The following is a 14788-nucleotide window of genomic DNA, read 5'->3' as shown; positions in this document are numbered from 1 at the left end:
GGTTAGTACCAGGGCGCGTCCGAGGGTGAGTATAGTGATATTTTTTATTTTAATTCTTTATTTTACACCTTAATATGGATCGCAGGGCCTGAAGGAGCGTTTCCTCTCCTTCAGACTCTGGGAAACATTGGAAACCCAATGCACTGCATTGGGTTTCGAGTTTCGGCCGACCCCGACCCCGACTTTTTTATAGGATCGGCCGATTTCACTCGACCCAACTTTTGAAAAAGTCGGGTTTCATGAAACCCGACCCGATCCTATAAAAGTAAAAGTCGCTCAACCCTAGTCTCTGTTGCGTTTTATAGGTCTGGAAAAAGTGCCCTTACCGGAGCACGGGGGAGACCATAATAAGTTACGGGGGAGACCATAATAAGTTACTGTTGAGAAGGGAGGGGAGGTAGATAATGAGAGTTAATGCCAACGGACCCTTGGGACTTAATGAGCGATTAGAGATGTCGTTTTGTCTGTGATGTAATTTCATGTGTCATATTATTATTAAGTCTTGTATACAATGTTTGACGTTGCCAATTTCTTTTGTTGTTTTTAAACAATTTTTTGTATGTTTGATAATGTTTTATAAAAAAAAAAGTAGGTTATGTGATGATGACGCTGAAGGGGAGGTAACCCTGTGATGGCACGCTATAAGGGTTTCACCTTCCTTCAGTTTGCATCAAGACCCGTGGAAGCGCTGGAGCGTGAAACGGCCGTCGTCTTGGGCTAGCACATTTCTCCCTGACTATACCTGCTATTGTCAATATGCCACAATAAAGTTTGGGCATAAGAAGATGGTGAGTGCTCGCTGTTCTTATACAAGTTTTTGCCTGTTAGGGATGCCTTTGCTACGGTATCACTCTCCTCATATCGAGTGGTCCACAGGCAGAATTTTAGGATGGGGTGAATCTTGTGGGGGTAGATGTCACAGGGAAAGCGTTCAGATTGTTACAACTGAGGTACCCGCAGATTTATCCTCTCTCCCCAAGCAATATTGGCCCCATGCGGACATGTTCTCCAAAAGGGCTGCGGAGACCCTTCCGCCTCCACGCCCCTATGACTGTCCTATTGACCTCTTGCCTGGTGCTGAGCCTCCCCAGGGTCAAGTCTATCCATTGTCTCTCCCGGAGATGGAGGCAATGTCACAGTATATCCGAGAGAATCTGGCAAGAGGATTCATTAGGAAGTCAGTGTCAACTGCAGGGGCTGGGTTCTTCTTCATACAGAAGAAGAGTGGAGAACTGCGTCCATGCATAGACTACAGGGGTCTTAACGCCATCAAGAATAAGTGCCCACTACCCCTGATATCTGAGCTTTTTGATAGGCTACGTGGAGCAAGGGTTTTTACTAAATTAGATCTGTGGAGTGCTTACAACCTGATTCGCATCCGTGAGGGGGGCGAATGGAAGACGGCTTTTAACACCAGGGATGGGCACTATGAATATCTGGTGATGCCCTTCGGGCTCTGTAATGCCCCAGCCATTTTCCAAGACTTTGTAAATGACATCTTTCGGGATATGCTTACCACCTCGGTTGTAGTTTATCTGGATGATATTCTCATCTACTCTCCAGATATAGACTCCCACCGGAGAGATGTTTGCAAGGTCTTCGACCTCTTACGGGCTAACTCCCTCTATGCCAAGTTGGAGAAGTGTGTGTTTGAGCAGGAGTCCTTGCCTTTCCTTGGTTATATCATCTCTGCCCAGGGTTTGGCTATGGATCCTGCCAAGCTACAGGCTGTGATGGACTGGCAGGAACCCCATTCTCTCAAAGCAGTGCAGCACTTTATGGGTTCATCAATTACTATCGCCAGTTCATTACCCACTTCTCAACTTTGGTGGCTCCCTTGGTTGCCCTCACCAAGAAGGGGGCAAATCCCAAGTTGAGGTCGGAGGAGGTCTCCAAGGCCTTTCTCTTGATTAAGTCACACTTCGCTAGTGCTCCCATCCTACATCACCCCGATGTAGATAAGCCATTTATTATGAAGGTGGATGCCTCATCCATTGGTGCTGGAGCAGTCCTCTTCCAAAAGGATGCTCAAGGTCGGAAGCATCCTTGCTTCTTCTTCTCTAAGACCTTTTCATCAGTGGAGAGGAATTATTCCATCGGGGTCAGGGAGTTGCTAGCTATGAAGTTGGCTTTCTCAGAGTGGAGACATCTTCTGGAGGGAGTTCGCTTTCCCTTCCAGGTATTCACAGACCACAAGAACTTGGTTTATTTACGAGCAGCCCAGTGGCTAAATTCTCGTCAGGCTAGATGGTCCCTGTTCTTCACCCAGTTCAATTTCACCCTCCATTTTCTTTCCGGGGAGAAGAACGTTCGTGCCGACACTCTCTCTTGCTCTGTAGTGTCATCAGAGGAGGAGGAAGAGGAGCCTCGGCTTATTGTCCCTCCAGAGAGCCTGAGAACTGTGGCTTCGGTTTCGCTAGAGTCTGTTCCCCCAGGCAAGACTTTTGTTCCATCTAATTTGCAACCGGAGGTTCTCTCTTGGGCTCACTCGGACCAAGAGGACATCTGAGCTCTTGGCGAGGGCGTACTGGTGGCAGCATATGTTAGGACTGGCGGAACGCACCAAGACAGATGGTATAGATGCGTTCGCAGTCCGGGGTCCACCGTGCAGGTGAAAACCTGCTGCTAGCAATTAGCAGACTATATGGTGGTACACTAGAGTATACACGCGTGGGTTAACCTCACCCAGCGTGAAAGAAGCAATTCTGTTAAGGCACGGGACCGCGGTACCGCACCTAAAGCGCGAGCAAGTAGTCAGCGAACTCAACCCCAACTGGGATTGAAGTCCGATTAGACCCTTGCTGGCGCAACACCGCAACTGGGTGTGAAATGAAACAGAAGAGCATGCAGTGCCGCACTGACGAACGCCACTAACCACCCAGGCTTGGGTAAGGAAAGCACAGAGGAAGTGCACGGCGCCGTACTGGCGGTCACAGCAACTGGACGCTATAATGTGTGACTAGTGCTGTAGGATAAGTCGGGCGCTAGGTAGCAGCCATACACCTTCCGCGAACAGTCATACTATAGGGTAGGGGTATCCAAGGACGACTTGCACTCACAACATACACACATTAGCAATTGTTTGACAATACTAGCGCATGGCCGTGCGGTCATGCGCAGTTTATATAGCAGCAGCACAGGAAGTGGCCACAGCACTTTTGCCCTTCTAGGACCTGCCAAGAGGACCAATGGAATGTGCTGCAGAGCCTGAGCACATGACCCTCGATCTCCAACGGGAGACCTTACGCTGGGCATGCTCAGTACGTGCAGACAAGGACTTAGTCCCAGAGAAGTCCGCTCGCTGCTGACCAGCACAGACTTTAATAGCAGAGACTGGAGAAGCAGCAGTAACTCTCAGAACAGAGTGAGAATGAGCAAGACGCTGGGACCGAAGTCCTTGCTGAGCAGACTCCACTGCGGCTGGACAAGAATGGGAGACCGCAGCGGAGGTGGCTCGAGATTCCCCCTGTGCAGAAGCGGGAACTCGACCCTTAACATTACCCCCCCTCCTAGGGCCCCCCCTCCTTGGGCCTCGCTACGTTCGAAGGCAGCAATGAGCTGCGGAGCCCGAATGTGCTCAGCAGGCTCCCAGGACCTATCCTCAGGGCCGTAACCCTTCCAGTCCACCCAAAAAATTTTTTTGCCACGTACCACCTTGCACCCCAAGATAGCGTTCACCTCGAAATCGTCCGTAGACGAACCCGATGTCCCGGCAGATGACTCAGAAAACCGAGACATGTATACGGGCTTAAGGAGGGACACATGAAAGGTGTCGGTGATACCAAGGCGTGGAGGAAGGGCCAGACGGTAGACCACAGGATTAACCTGTTCGAGGACCTTGAAGGGACCCAAGTAGCGAGGAGCAAATATAGTGGACTCAACTCGCAGCCTGATGTTACGGGCGGAGAGCCACACCAAGTCGCCAGGAGCAAAGGACGGGGCGGGGCGCCGATGAGCATCGGCGGAGGACCTCATTCTCTCCTTAGAGGCCCGAATGGCATCCTGAGTGCGGTCCCAAATATCCCGTGCCTCCACAGCCCAGTCTGCCACCCTGGAGTCTGCGGAAGACACGGGCATAGGCACAGGTACTCGTGGATGCTGACCATAGTTGAGGAGGAATGGGGTTTGTCCAGTGGAGTCGGCTACGGCGTTGTTCAGCGCAAACTCTGCCCATGATAGCAAGGATGCCCAGTCATCCTGCCTGGCTGAAACAAAATGTCGCAGGTATGTGACAAAGGTCTGGTTGGCCCTCTCTACCAACCCATTCGTCTCGGGATGATAAGCGGAAGAGAGATTCAACTCAATACTGAGAAGACGACACAGCTCTCTCCAGAACCGAGACGCAAACTGGGGACCCCGGTCACTGACAATTTTGTCAGGCATACCATGTAGGCGGAAGATGTGCTTAATGAACAACGCAGCCAAGGCCTGTGCAGAAGGTAACCGTGGTAGTGGCACCAAATGCACCATTTTCGAGAAATGATCGGTGATGACCCAAATGATGGTACAGCCGCGAGACTTGGGCAAACCCACGACAAAGTCCATCCCGACCATCTCCCAGGGCCTATCTACCACTGGCAAGGGATAGAGCAACCCAGCTGGCCTTTGACGCGGAGATTTATTTTTGGCGCAGGAGACACACGCCAGAATATAATCCCTGACATCCCGGACCATATGCGGCCACCAGTACGTCCTCGCCAGTAGCTCAGATGTCCTCTTTGTCCCAAAGTGTCCACCCACTCTGGACGAATGAGCCCAAGAGAGAACCTCCGGTCGCAAATTAATGGGCACAAAAGTCTTGCCCGGAGGCACAGACTCAAGCGAAACCGGTGCTACGGTTCTCAGGCTCTCAGAGGGAACAATAAGCCGAGGCTCCTCTTCCTCCTCTTCAGTTGACATAAGGGAGCGAGAGAGAGCATCAGCACGAATATTCTTCTCCCCGGCGAGAAAATGAAGAGAAAAGTGGAACCGGGAAAAGAACAAGGACCATCTGGCTTGGCGAGAATTTAGCCGCTTGGCTGTCTGTAAGTAGACCAAATTTTTGTGGTCAGTGTAAACCTGGAAGGGAAACCGCGCACCTTCCAGAAGATGTCTCCACTCTGAAAAGGCCAACTTCATTGCTAGCAGCTCCCTATCCCCGATGGAGTAGTTTCTCTCCGCTGGTGAGAAAGTCTTAGAGAAGAAGAAGCATGGATGCTTCCGACCTTGAGCATCCTTCTGGTAGAGGACTGCTCCAGCACCAACGGATGAGGCATCCACCTCCATTAGGAATGGCTTATCCACATCGGGACGATGTAAGATAGGAGCGCTAGCAAAGTGGGACTTAATAGAAGTGAAGGCCTTGGAGACCTCTTCCGACCACAATTTAGGATTCGCTCCCTTCTTGGTGAGGGCTACCAAGGGAGCTACCAGAGTTGAGAAGTGGGGAATGAACTGGCGGTAATAATTAATGAACCCCATAAAGTGCTGCACCGCTTAAAGGGAATGGGGCTCTTGCCAGTCCATCACAGCCTGTAGTTTGGCAGGATCCATAGCCAATCCCTGGGCGGAGATGATATAGCCCAGGAACGGCAAAGACTCCTGCTCAAACATACACTTCTCCAACTTAGCGTAAAGAGAGTTTGCCCGTAGGAGGTCGAAGACTCTGCCAACATCTCTCCGGTGGGAGTCAATATCTGGAGAAAAGATGAGAATATCATCCAGATAGACTACAACTGAGGTGGAAAGCATATCCCAGAAGATGTCGTTGACAAAGTCTTGAAAAACGGCTGGGGCATTACAGAGCCCGAAGGGCATCACCAGATACTCATAGTGCCCATCTCTGGTGTTAAACGCCGTTTTCCATTCGTCCCCCTCACGGATGAGAATCAGGTTGTAAGCACCCCGCAGATCTAATTTAGTAAATACCCTTGCTCCCCGAAGCCTATCGAAGAGCTCAGATATCAAGGGCAAAGGATACTTGTTCTTAACGGTGATAGCGTTAAGACCCCTGTAGTCTACGCATGGACGTAGCTCCCCATTCTTCTTCTGCACGAAGAAGAACCCTGCCCCAGCAGGTGACACTGACTTCCTGATAAACCCTCTTGCCAGATTCTCTCGAATGTACTGAGACATGGCCTCCGTCTCCGGGAGAGATAATGGATAAACTCGACCCCGGGGAGGCTCCGCACCAGGCAAGAGATCGATAGGACAGTCATAGGGGCGATGGGGCGGAAGGGTCTCCGCCGCCTTCTTGGAGAACACGTCTGCGTAAGACCAATATTGCTTGGGGAGAGAGGATAGATCTGCGGGTACCTCAGTAGTAGCAACCTGAACGCACTCTCGGTGACATGATTCACCCCATCCCAGAATTCTGCCTGACGACCACTCGATGTGAGGAGAGTGGTACCGTAGCCAAGGTATCCCCAACAGGACCTCATCAATACCCTCAGGAATGACGAGCAGAGAAATAATCTCCTGATGGGATGGCGACAGGGACAGAGTAACAGGGATGGTCTGATGTGTTATCTGTGCGGGGAGTGTCGACCCATTCACCACTCGTACCGTTACTGGTTGAGATAGCATAACCAGGGGTATTGCATGACGTTGGGCGAAGGCAGAAGACATAAAATTGCCCTCCACTCCAGAATCCACGCAGAGTTCTACCGAGTGGGAGGATGAGCCAAAGGTAATTGTCCCCTTAAAGGACAATTTGGAGGCAAACGTCGCCGTGTCTAGTGCACCTCCACCTACTACCACTAGACGCTGACGTTTCCTCGACCGCTGATGACATCTGGTGGCAAGATGTCCTGACTGTTGGCAAACATGGCAACCCTGGAGTGCACGAGCGGTCTGGGACTTAGCTACCGCTCGTGACACCACCTTAGGTTCCTGGAACTCAGGAGCCTGGACTGGAGATTCCAAAGGTTTGGCAAAGGTGGGAGCCAGCCGAAACCTCTGCCTACACTGGGCTCGCTCTAACCTCCGCTCGTGAAAACGGAGGTCAATGCGAGTAGATACTGCTATTAACTCCTCCAGTTTGGCGGGAATCTCCCTAGTGGCCAGATCATCCTTAACGTGGTCAGCCAGCCCCCTCCAAAATATAGGGATAAGGGCTTTATCCGACCACTCCAGCTCAGATGCCAGAGTGCGGAAATGGAAGGCAAAAAGGCTGACCAAGGACGAGCCCTGAGTCAGTGCCAACAGTTGGAGTGCCGTGTCATGGGTGACACGAGGTCCTAGAAAGACCTGTTTCAGAGTGCTCAGGAATAACGGAGCACTCTGCACCACATGATCGCCACGCTCCCACAGCGGCGTAGCCCACTCCAACACCCTGTCCGACAATAAGGAAATTATAAAGCCCACCTTAGCCCCCTCTGTAGGGAAACGAGAAGCCAGAAGCTCGAGATGTATTGAGCACTGACTCACGAAACTCCTACAGGACTTACTGTCACCAGAAAATTTCTCTGGTAGCGGGAGGCGAGATAGCGTCGGTACAGGAGCGGCAGTGGACAAGGTAGCTGCAGCCACACTTGCAGCCTGAACAGCGACAGCAGTAACATCCACAGCTGAGGTTGAACGCTCAAGAGCCGCCAACCTTCCCTCCAGCTGCTGGATGTACCGCTGTAAACGCTGGTCGTCCGCCATTTTACTAGCCAGACCCTGGCGCTAGTATTCTGTTAGGACTGGCGGAACGCACCAAGACAGATGGTATAGATGCGTTCGCAGTCCGGGGTCCACCGTGCAGGTGAAAACCTGCTGCTAGCAATTAGCAGACTATATGGCGGTACACTAGAGTATACACGCGTGGGTTAACCTCACCCAGCGTGAAAGAAGCAATCCTGTTAAGGCACAGGACCGCGGTACCGCACCTAAAGCGCGAGCAAGTAGTCAGCGAACTCAACCCCAACTGGGATTGAAGTCCGATTAGACCCTTGCTGGCGCAACACCGCAACTGGGTGTGAAATGAAACAGAAGAGCATGCAGTGCCGCACTGACGAACGCCACTAACCACCCAGGCTTGGGTAAGGAAAGCACAGAGGAAGTGCACGGCGCCGTACTGGCGGTCACAGCAACTGGACGCTATAATGTGTGACTAGTGCTGTAGGATAAGTCGGGCGCTAGGTAGCAGCCATACACCTTCCGCGAACAGTCATACTATAGGGTAGGGGTATCCAAGGACGACTTGCACTCACAACATACACACATTAGCAATTGTTTGACAATACTAGCGCATGGCCGTGCGGTCATGCGCAGTTTATATAGCAGCAGCACAGGAAGTGGCCACAGCACTTTTGCCCTTCTAGGACCTGCCAAGAGGACCAATGGAATGTGCTGCAGAGCCTGAGCACATGACCCTCGATCTCCAACGGGAGACCTTACGCTGGGCATGCTCAGTACGTGCAGACAAGGACTTAGTCCCAGAGAAGTCCGCTCGCTGCTGATCAGCACAGACTTTAATAGCAGAGACTGGAGAAGCAGCAGTAACTCTCAGAACAGAGTGAGAATGAGCAAGACGCTGGGACCGACGTCCTTGCTGAGCAGACTCCACTGCGGCTGGACAAGAATGGGAGACCGCAGCGGAGGTGGCTCGAGATTCCCCCTGTGCAGAAGCGGGAACTCGACCCCTAACAGCATATGGCCCGTGACGTCGGGGACTATATTTGGGCATGTGTCTCCTGTGCCAAGAATTGGTCTCCTCAGCAATGGCCTGCTGGGAACTTTACCCCCTGCCGGTGGCAGACAGGCCCTGGGAGATGGTCAGGATGGACTTCGTGTTAGGCTTAACCAAATCTCGTAGCTGTACGGTTATCTGGGTAGTCACCGACCATTTTTCTAAGATGGTGCACTTGGTTCCGCTTCCACGGTTACCTTCTGCATGGGCTTTAGCGGCGTTGTTCGTCAAACATGTTTTCCATCTACATGGCATGCCTGACAAAATTGTCAGTGACCGAGGTCCTCAGTTTGCATCTCGGTTCTGGAGAGAACTCTGTTGTTTACTCAGCATTGAGCTGAATCTCTCTTCTGCTTATCATCCCGAGACGAATGGGTTGGTAGAGAGGGCCAACCACACTCGGGTCACATACTTACGACATTTTGTCTCCGCCAGGCAGGATGACTGGGCATCTTTGCTACCTTGTGTGGAATTTGCTTTGAACAACACCGTAGCCGACTCTACCGGGCAGACTCCTTTTCTCCTTAATTACGGCCAGCATCCGTGTGTTCTTGTGCCCATGCCCGTGTCATCCATCGATTCTAGGGTGGCAGACTGGGCGGTGGAGGCACATGACCGCACACAGGATGCCATCCGGGCCTCCAAGGAGAGAATGAGGGATTCTGCTGATGCACACCGGCGCCCTGCTCCGACCTTTGCTCCTGGCGACTTAGTGTGGCTCTCCGCCCGTAACATCAGGCTGCGACTTTAGTCCACTAATTTTGCGCCTTGCTACATAGGCCCTTTCAAGGTTCTGGAACAGGTCAACCCTGTGGTCTACCATTTGGCAATTCCTCCGCACCTTGGTATCACTGACACCTTTCACATTTCTCTCTTAACGCCCGTCTATATGTCCCAGTTTTCTGAGTCATCTGCTGGGACATTGGGTTCATCCACGGATGAGTTTGAGGTGAATGCTATCGTGGGGTGCAAGGTGGTACGTGGCAAGAATTATTATCTGGTTGACCTGTGGAACACATTCGGGCTCCGCTCCTCGTTGCAGCCTTTGAGCATAGCGAGGCCCAAGGAGGGGGGCCCTAGGAGGGGGGATAATGTTAGGAGTCGAGTTCCCGCCGCTGAACAGGGGGAATCTTGAGCCGTGTCTGCTGCGGTCTCCCATTCTGCATCAGTCACAGTGGAACCTGCTCAGTGTAGACATCGGTCCCAGCGTCTCACTCAGCTTGATACTGTACAAAGGGTTACTGCTGCCTTTTCAGGCTCTGCTATTGTACCCTGCACTGGTCTTCGGCGAGCAGGCTTTTCTGGGACTAAGTCCTGCTTTGCACACACTGAGCATGCCCAGGGTAAGATCTCTCAGTGGAGGGCTAGGTCACATGTTCAGGTACTGCAGCGACTTCCAACTGATCAAGTTCTGTGGCAGCCTTCCATTGGTCCTTCTTGGAAGGTCCTGTACGTGCTGCAGCTATAAAAGGTTCGCATGGCCATGCGCTAGTATCACCTCATGTCATGAGCTTGTTAATTGTGGTTGCGCCTGTATGTGTGTGTTCAGGGACCCGGCTGCAATAAGCCCCTAGAATACTGGCTCCTGCGGTGAGGACTGTTTGTATGCTTTTCTGGGTGTGTGACCACTGACTGCCTCCAGCTCAGCAGTTAGCTGTGTTCCCCTGTGATGCTAACAGGGCACAGCATCTTATTTCCAGCGACTCTGTGGAGTTAACAGAGTTCGCTTGTACCGCCATATAGCGCCGCCATTTGCCAGCAGCAGGTTCCTCTCCTGCACGGTGGACCCCGGGTTCCGAACGCACCTATTTATACATATATACTCGATGCTTTCCGCCAACCCTAACAATAGTTTTGAAGAAAACTTTTTTATGTTCATATGTAAATGAGGTGGACAGCGTTGCATGATTCAGAATACCTTTCCTTCTTTCCTCCACCATGTTTTAATCACTTCAGGTTTCAAGAGACACAAAGTGTTTGGTGTGTCGTGCTTTGAATAAAGCTGCTTTGTTTTTACTACTTCCTGGTATTTTGCTTTGACAAAACTTTATTTGATAAGTTTAGGCACAGATTACATGTGTTTTTGATGTCTTTCCACTTTGGAAATGCACTAAAAATGCATGTGCAATTTTTTTGCTGCTGATTTTCCTCATCTAATGTAAGTCTATTTGAAAAATCTGCACAGAAACCTCAGAATACCAGCAAGAGAAATTGACATGCTTCGGATTTGAAAAAAGCGAGTGAGTTTAGGTAGTGTTAAAAAGAAGGGCAGTGGGCATGAAAATTCTATAAATCTCATTCACTTTGCTGGAACTCTATGGCCTCTTTCACACATCTGTATTTTTAAAGACAGTGCAATGCGTCGTTCTGTGCAAAAAATGCATCCTGCAAAGTTGCCCGCAGGATGCGTTTTTTGCACATAGACTTGTATTACCGACGCATCGCAACGTATGGACACACGTTCCATACGTCGTGTACTGGATGCGTCGGTAATTGGCAGACCGTCGTGACAAAAAAACGTTAAATGTAACTTTATTTGTGCGACGGGTCCGCCATTTTCGACCGCGCATGTGCGGTCGAAACTCCGCCCCCTCCTCTCCGTAACTCATAATAGGCAGCGGATGCATCTGAAAACTGCATCCGCTGTCCACGTTGTGCACTATTTGCACAACGTCCATCGGTATGTTGGGCCGCCAGTTTGCGACGGTCCCGTACTGACGGAAATGTGAAAGAGGCCTAAGATGCTGAGTTTTTGATGTAAATAAACGTGCAGCATCAAAAATGCACCAAAATCTCATTGTAGGAATATAGCCCAACCAGTAAACCTGATTACAACTATGGTGGCTCACTGATATTACCACAATATGGTGACATATAGTTGTAGATACTAGAGAAGAGCAAGCACTAAAATGCTCGGATGCTCCCTACTCGAACCAAGCAAATTCGAATGCTCAGATGCTCTTTTCGAGCAAGGGAGCCAATAGGAAATCTGAGCATTTTTCCATCACACGCTACAAGGAGGTCCGTGGGGACAGTGAAAATGTTAAAGTAGATGGAAAAAGTGTTGAATGAAAGAAGAACAGCATTGGGAAGACCTTTGGAATCATCTGACTCCCAGATCTATACTGAGAACAATGGTGTCACACTTTTACTCCACTTTAAGAACTGACAACAAAACATTCAAAATCAACAAGAAATTGGAGTTTACAGGGAAAAAAAATAAAAAAAATTTCCTGTATAATGACTTGTAAATAAGGCAATATTTAAAAAGAATTTTAACAAAATTATAATTTAAGTAAATCAAAATGGACTTTTTATTTAAAAATTAGAAATTTCAGTGTGATTTATGATGTAATCAAGAAGTGCCAAAAATTAGGGACTCAGATACACTCTGTATTAGATATAAAGGAGGGCCTGATACACGTTCTGTGTAATGTAATGTAGTGGTACTCACAAAGGCTATGCGCTAAGTGCGTGCCAAAAATTACAAGCAGAGTCATCCATACACCTTTGAAGGCAACAACTGTAATGCATCAATCAAATATTGTGACCAAAGTGTAATTGTGTTACTCCTACACTCATAAAAGCTTTACACACAATGCAAAGCCTACCAATGCTTACAAACATAGTTAGCCATACACCTTTGAAGGCACCAATTGGAGTGGCTAAAAAAAGTGTAGTTGTGGTACTTCTACACTCATAAAGGCTTTGCACAAAGTGCAAGTATGGTCATCCATAGACCTTAGAATGCAACTATAGGTGAGCCTCATTCATATATTGAATATTGAAAATACTTTATGTACTTCTTTCATCTGGTGGGGTAGAAAAGTCGTGTCTAACCCCGGCTTTGTTCATTGCTGTCAGAGTGCACCTGTCAGCACTTTCTGTAGACAGGCAAAGGAGCCTGTCTGTTATAACACCCCCGGTGGCACTAAAAACTCACTCTTACAAGATGTTAGTGGCAAGGCAGCACAACATCTCCAAGCTATAGAAGGACAGCTCATGGCAGTTGTCCAGCTTTGAGTCCCAATAGCTGAAGGTGCAGAGGAATTAAGGAGTGTGCTGGTCTTGTCAGACAAGTATTGCTTGACCATCATTAAAAACCTTTCCCTCCTTGTCAACAATATCAGTCATCAGGGCATGGACCCTGTAGGGTGTAATGAAAGTGACCCAGGCCTTTGACAGTGTACCCTTGCCTCTGCTGTACCTGATGAGTGTCTTTCTTGCCTCTCCATCTTTGTTGCACAAGGAAGCTTTCCCCTTTCCGCTAGTGTTGACTGATGGGAATTTTTTCAACATATTTTCTACAATGGCTTTCTGGTATAGCATCATTTTAGAAGACCTCCTCACCTTTGGAAGAAGAGATGCAAAGTTCTCCTTTTAGCATAGCTCTACCGGAATGAACAACCAGTACTCTTTTTTGGTAAACATGAATGTGATGTGAGGGTCATGAGAAATGCAGTGGTACATAGAGTCTGGCTTTTGTGCCAAGGTACCTGCAGTCAACGCTTCACTGTCTCCACCATGCATACTATTCTCTACCTCCTCCCGTTAGGACTGGCGGAACGCACCGAGTAAAAAGTAAGATGTTATTAGGTGCGTTCGCAGTCCGGGGTACACCGTGCAGGTGAGAACCTGCTGCTAGCAAATGGCAGCGCTATATGGCAGTTGAAGCGAACCCTGTTAAGTCACAGGGCCGTGGAACCGCACAAAAGAGCGGAAGCAAGGAGTCACCGAACTCAGTCCCAAGACTCGGGATTTGAGTCCGTCTAGACTACTTGCGCTCTGCTCCGCTACTGGGTGTAAGAGGTAAACTGAAATAATAATTTAGAGCACGAGAGTGCGAGCTGTGCCATACTGGCGTACGAGACTAACCACCCAGATTTGGGCTAAAAAAGCGCTCTAATGGAGTGTGGCGCCGTACTGGCGGTCACAGCAGTAGACGCTGTTTCGTGTGTTAACGCTGTGATTTCAGCCGGGCGCTAGATAGCAGCCATAAACCTTACGCGAATAGTCATACACAAGGGATGGGTTTTTTAAGGAATGACTTGCACTCATCAACACACACACAATTAAAAATGTACACTAGTGCATGGCCATGCGGTCATGTGAACCTTTTATAGCTGCAGCATGTACAAGACCTTCCCAGAAGGACCAATGGGAGGCTGTCACAGAAGTTGAGCACCTTCAGGACCTTCCTGGAGGACCAATGGGATCTGCTGTAGTATCTGAGCATGTGACCCTCAATCTCCAATGGTAGATTTTGCCCTGGGCATGCTCAGAAGAGGAAAAGCAGGACTTAGTCCCAAAAGCGTCTGCTTGCCGCTGCCCAGCATTGGCCTCAATGGCAGAAGCTGGAAACGCAGCAGTAACCCTTTGCACAGAGTGAGACTGAGCAAGACGCTGGGACTGACATCTCCGCTGAGCAGACTCCACTGTGGCAGGAGAAGAACGGGAGACCACAGCAGAGATGGCCCGAGATTCCCCCTGTGCAGATGCTGGAACTCGACCCCTAACATTACCCCCTTAGGGTCCCCCTCCTTGGACATCGATACGCTCGAAGGCAGCAGTGAGCTGCGGAGCCCGAATGTGATCAACAGGCTCCCAGGACCTGTCCTCAGGACCACAACCCAGTCCACCAAATAAAATTTTTGGCAACGTACCACCTTGCACCCCAAAATAGCATTCACCTCGTAATCGTCCGCAGGCGAACCTGATGTCCCGGCACATGACTCGGAAAACCGGGACATGTATACGGGTTTCAAGAGGGACACGTGAAAGGTGTCGGTGATATCCAGTCGTGGCGGACTGGGCGGTGGAGGCACATGACCGCACACAGGATGCCATCCGGGCCTCCAAGGAGAGAATGAGGGATTCTGCTGATGCACACCGGCGCCCTGCTCCGACCTTTGCTCCTGGCGACTTAGTGTGGCTCTCCGCCCGTAACATCAGGCTGCGACTTTAGTCCACTAATTTTGCGCCTTGCTACATAGGCCCTTTCAAGGTTCTGGAACAGGTCAACCCTGTGGTCTACCATTTGGCAATTCCTCCGCACCTTGGTATCACTGACACCTTTCACATTTCTCTCTTAACGCCCGTCTATATGTCCCAGTTTTCTGAGTCATCTGCTGGGAC

This window comes from Ranitomeya imitator, chromosome 1 (assembly GCF_032444005.1).
Source record: "Ranitomeya imitator isolate aRanImi1 chromosome 1, aRanImi1.pri, whole genome shotgun sequence".
Classification (NCBI taxonomy): domain Eukaryota; kingdom Metazoa; phylum Chordata; class Amphibia; order Anura; family Dendrobatidae; genus Ranitomeya; species Ranitomeya imitator.
Note: the sequence above shows the minus strand (reverse complement) of the source record.